Here is a 5,754-nt window from a genome sequence, read left to right on the forward strand (position 1 = left end):
AAGAAGAAGAAGAAGAAGAAGAAGAAGAAGAAGAGAGTGTGTGAGCTTACCTGAAGCTGCCATCCATGGAGACTGGCACTTGGTCTATCAAAGTCAGCCTCGTATATTACAGGCAGTGGCTTTCCAAGTTCTCAGGCAAAGGTTCTTCACCTGATCACCTACTCCCTGATCCTCTTAACTGGAGATGCTGGGGGGTTGAACCTGGGACCTTCTGGGTATAAAGCAGATGCTCTACTGCCCAGCCAATGTCCCTCCCAAAGAAAATATGCTGTGTAGATGCCTGGATTTGGCCTGTAGTCAACACCTAACTGAAGCTGGCAACAGGGAAGAGACCAAATCTTGCACTCATAGTCATTTCAGTGGACAACACCTGGATGCAGCAGGCTACCTGTTGTCAGAGTACTAACGAGCAGGATTGTAGGAAGACATCAGTGAGCCAACCGTTCAAGAATTTGGGGTGGTAGGACCATGGAGAGCATCAACCACACCTTGAGATCACAGCCCCCCCTCACCCAACAGTGAGCTTAGCTGGGGAAATGCATGACCCAAAGAGTGATTAACACTTGGAATTCACTGCCACAGGAAGTGGTGGGTGCTACAAGCATGGACGGCTTCAAAAGGGAATTAGATAAGCATATGGAGCAGAGGTCCATCAGTGGCTATTAGCCACAAGGTATAGCTAGGGGCTCTGGGGCAAGTGATGCTCTGTCTTCTTGGTGCTTGGGGGGGTCAACAGTGGGAGGGCTTCTAATGTCCTGGCCCCACTGGTGGACCTCCTGATGGCCCCTGGTTTTTTTGGCCACTGTGTGACAGAGTGTTGGACTAGATGGGCCACTGGCCTGACCCACCATTGGCTTCTCTTATGTTCTTATGACTTTTTAGCTACTATCCCCCATGACTCCATGGAACATACTTTGGCCTTAATTAAAATAGTGATTAGAGAAGCACAGACTGTGTGCAGTTCTGGTCACCACACCTTAAAAAGGATATTATAGCTTTGGAAAAAGTGCAGAAAAGGGCAACTCGAATGATAAAAGGGTTGGAACACTTTCCCTATGAGGAAAGGTTAAAGCGCTTAGGGCTCTTTAGCTTGGAGAAAAGACGACTGAGGGGTGACATGATCGAGGTTTATAAGATTATGCATGGGAAAGAGCAGGTAAAGAAAGAGGTACTTTTCTCCCTTTCTCACAATACAAGAACTCGTGGGCACTCCATGAAACTGCAGAGCGGTCGGGTTAGAACGGATAAAAGGAAGTACTTCTTCACCCAAAGAGTGATTAACACATGGAATTCACTGCCACAGGAAGTGGTGGGTGCTACAAGCATGGACGGCTTCAAAAGGGAATTAGATAAGCATATGGAGCAGAGGTCCATCAGTGGCTATTAGCCACAAGGTATAGCTAGGGGCTCTGGGGCAAGTGATGCTCTGTCTTCTTGGTGCTTGGGGGGGGGTCAACAGTGGGAGGGCTTCTAATGTCCTGGCCCCACTGCTGGACCTCCTGATGGCACTGGTATTTCTGGCCACTGTGTGACACAGAGTGTTGGACTGGATGGGCCTTTGGCCTGATCCAACATTGGCGTCTCTTATGTTCTTATGACTATGGGATATATAGAAGATTCTCTCTCAAGATATCTAGTATTTTTTAACATTTTGCCAAAGGTGCATAAACCCCCTGGTTGCCCAATAATTTGGAGTTGTAATTCCTTTTCAGAGCCATTATCCAAATATGTGGATTCTTTTCTCTGACTTTTTGTCCACAAGATTCCCTCATACGTAAAGGACACTAAAGAGTTTACTCAAAGGACTGAGAACATGACTATCCCTTGAAGTGCTGAGCTTATGTTAGATATCTCCTCTTTTTACCCTAACATTCTGCATGAAGAGGTCAGATCCTATATAGAGCAGAGACAAAACAAGCAACCACCCTCACATTTTCTTTCAGATCTTGTAAATCTAAATTTGGATAAGAATTATTTCCAGTGTGAACAGGATATTATCATACTTATCCAATAATAAAGATCCCCCCCCAAATTATCAGTCTATTAATCTTTACAGATACTAACACACACAGAGACACACACAGACACACACAATTTTAAAGGCAAACGATCCATCAATCAACTTTACAAATGCACAAAGAACTTTGAAAGGTAAAAAGTCCTACAGTCAGTCACATCTTATAACAGCCCATGTGGTGGGTTATATACATTAATGTAAAGTGAACAATACATCCATCAATCCAGTATCCTTTTTTTTTTTTTTTTTGAGCCCCCGGAGGGGATTTCTTATTATTTTTTAATAAACTACAAAACTACTACAGAAAAAAAGGAAGGGGGGTCTACATATATAGGATAAAGCAAAAGAACCCACTACTAACTAAAAACCCAAGAGAGGAGATCTTCACTAGCTTAGTTACAGCAAATCTTCACTTCACTTAGATTATTATAAACTGAGTCAAACATTTGTATTACTTTCTTTTTCTTTAACTCTTAAATTTAACTGTCTAGAAACAGTACCCCCCAATCATCCCCTTTCAGAGTTCTCAAAGGCAAAATTCAGAGTCCTTCAGCCTTCACTTCTCCTTTCCTCATCTTTTCCGCAGCTTATAAGGACTTTTTGGAGTGGCTGCCCCTTGCTCTGTTAGAGAGTCCTCTCTGGAAGAACCCGAGTCCAGCTCGCCACTAGACTTGCTGTCCTCTTCTTTTTTCCCATCCTCTGGTCTTCCCAGCTGAATCCAGTATCCTAATATACCACTTAGTGGTTTATACACAAGTATCTCTTATTGCAATTGGCTGGAAAACTTGACAGTGAAGACAATCTGAAAAGTACGCAGACGGACGAGTGATTTCAGCTAGCGTACTTTATTTCGTGTAGAACAAGACAACCTAAGCCGGCTCGCAGGCCAGCTTACATCCCCCGTGAAAACCACCCCCCAGAACACTCCCCCACTTCCCAATAGGTTATTTACAGTGGGCGAGAGTTCCCTAGGCTCTCGGTCGGTAGCCTAGCCCTTGGATAGGCGCGGGCTAGGTTCCGCATAGTCGATTGTTTCTCTGAGCGAAGCTCGACGTTTGTGCTTGACCGCGTGGAGCCCAAGCTGGCCACGCGGTCGGAACTGGATACCTTACACAATCCAAATCTTTTATACAGACATCAAAGTCTTTCTTATATTCCTGGCTATAAAGACATCAAAGTCTTTTCTGTATATGAAGCAGTTTCCGGAAATGTTTCACTGAGTATAACTGAAGAGATCTTTCAGTTCTGAAACAGTTTTGTAAGAGATAGGAGCTTGAGGCTGGAAATCTAAGCTTTCAGCTAAACAGGGAGCAATGGAAGTAAACGTCAACCCCTTTCCATGTTTTGCTTTCTCAAATCCCTATTGAAAGTTCATTTTTAACTCCGCCCCTCCCAAACACTTGGTTAAACTTGAGCAAACCAATTCAGAGGGACTTGATAGCTGAGGGGTTATCCAAATTGGGACCAGAATATTCAGAAGGATAAATGGGATCAGAACTTCGGGTAAAAAGGGAAGGAATGGAATTTATTTCCCCGAGATTCACCTTTTTTTCGTATAGCCATTGATTCCTCTTCTTCTTTTCTCTTTCAAAAGAATTTCTCTTTCATTTCTCTTTGCGGTTTCCTATTGCAACTTTAAACTTCAGCCTGAAGGGGGCTCCGTTTCACTGCTTTCCTGACAGGCACGCAATCATTAACTTGGTATTAGAGAGAACAAGGTGGTGGTGGGGAAATATATATGATCCCAGCTATTGTGCACAGAAGTATCTCATTTGTTTGTTTGGCCCATGCACCTCGGGATGCTGTAATTTTGGCACAAATGTGCACGACAATCCAGCATTCCATGTTCGAAGGTGTCAGTCAGATGCGAGCTGAGCGCCAAGCCTCTTCGGCTCATGCCAAAAAGTGTCAAATGCCTGCCAAACAGGTGTGAATCAGGTTCTTGCAAAACTGTGCAAGCGTAGAGATGCTGCAGATTCAAACAGATCGGCAGCCCTTGCTGTCCCAGGGGACTATTTATGTGATCATAAAAACGTTGGGTTTTATTACAACGTGGCAGATACTTAGAAATGATTTACGTGGTTTGCAGTTGATTTTTATTGTCTATTTAAACAACGGCATGCCGAGGAACTGACCTGGATAGTCCAGGCAAGCTGGATCTCATCAGATCTCGGAAACTAACCAGGGTCGACCCTGGCAGGTACTTGAATGGGAGACCTCCTTGGAATACCAGCAGTCGGGAGGACAGGGGCAAGCTTTATTCAGACACCTCTCTGAATATCCTCCAGGCCCCCAGCAGGGGTCAGTCACCAGAGGTTACCATGATTTCTAGGTGTGCATGCACACTCTCTCTCACACACACAGTTAGTGACTAGCAGTGTTCCCTCTAAGCTAAGTTAGTGTGAGCTACCTCAAGGCTTTTTTAGCCTCTGACTCACACATTTTTGTCTTTGCTCAGGAAGGAGGGCTCCAGAGCAAACTGAGTTATGAAGCAGCAAATCCGCTCACTCACAACTTTAATGCCAGTAGCTCACAAAGTCGAATTTCCTGCAGCAGTGAATTCCACATGTTTGTGACCAGTGTTCCCTCTAAGCTGAGTTAATGTGAGCTAGCTCACAGTTTTTTAGCCTCCAGCTCACACATTTTTGTCTTCGCTCAGAAAGGAGGGCTCCGGAGCAAACTGATTTATGCAGTAGCCCAATCGCTCGCTCACAACTTCAATGCCAGTAGCTCACAAAGTAGCATTTTTACTCACAAGACTCCACAGCTTAGAGGAAGCATTGCTCCCTGGGTCATCTTATCTCCTCTTAGCACCTTTGCTACCATTTTTGGTAGGCTTATGACAATAACACCCATGTGCAATGCTCCCTAAAAGCTGTGGAGTCTTGTGAGCAAAACTTCTACTTTGTGAGCTACCGGCTTTAACATTGTGAGTGAGCAACTTGGCTGCTGCATAAATCAGTTTGCTCTGGATCCCTCCTTCCTGAGCGAAGACAAAAATGTGTGAGTCAGAGGCTAAAAAACTCATCTTAGAGAGAACATTGCTGTCAGAACCCACAGCTAACAACAAAGTACACGCATTCAGGAACGGTTATACTTTTATTGCAAAGCTATAGATGCAGTAACAGAGGCACTGTTAAGAATGGCCACAGCCAGTAGAGCATAATAGGATATAGGGTATTCATATGCACCCCCCATGGCATTGCCCAATTAGGCACCCTCCCGCGCGCGGGATAAGTCAGGCAACCGTTAGGTGGCTAAAGCTGAGAACTCGGAGTCTCTCACGGTACATAGGAGCTCTCCAGACAACACAACCTCCTCCTGCACATCTGTAGAGATAAGCGTTTCAGCAAAGGCATAACAGCAGGGATAGGAATGCAATAGCACTTAACAAGACACAGAATGAATTCCCCAACCCCCATGGCAGCATAGCTGACAATTGCCCATGTGTTTACTCCCAGACTCAAATCTGCGCCGTATAATTTCATCTGACCAAAAGATAAGCGGCACTTGCTTCCAGCCTGTTGCAGTCCTACATAATGTTACGTGGCCTCAGAGATCCATGTTGGGTGTGGTATGCCACCTAAAAACAAGTTGATTCTTGTTTTGTAAGATTATGTTAGGAAGAGGTAGATCGGACTGAGCTTTCATCTTGCCTGGCATCCTGTTCCCGACAGTGGCCACCTACATGCTACTGGGAAGCCCGGAAACTGAGCTCGAAGAAGAATCTCTTCCTC

The sequence above is a fragment of the Gekko japonicus genome, unplaced genomic scaffold (assembly GCF_001447785.1).
Source record: "Gekko japonicus isolate JY-2015 unplaced genomic scaffold, Gekko_japonicus_V1.1 scaffold1203, whole genome shotgun sequence".
Classification (NCBI taxonomy): domain Eukaryota; kingdom Metazoa; phylum Chordata; class Lepidosauria; order Squamata; family Gekkonidae; genus Gekko; species Gekko japonicus.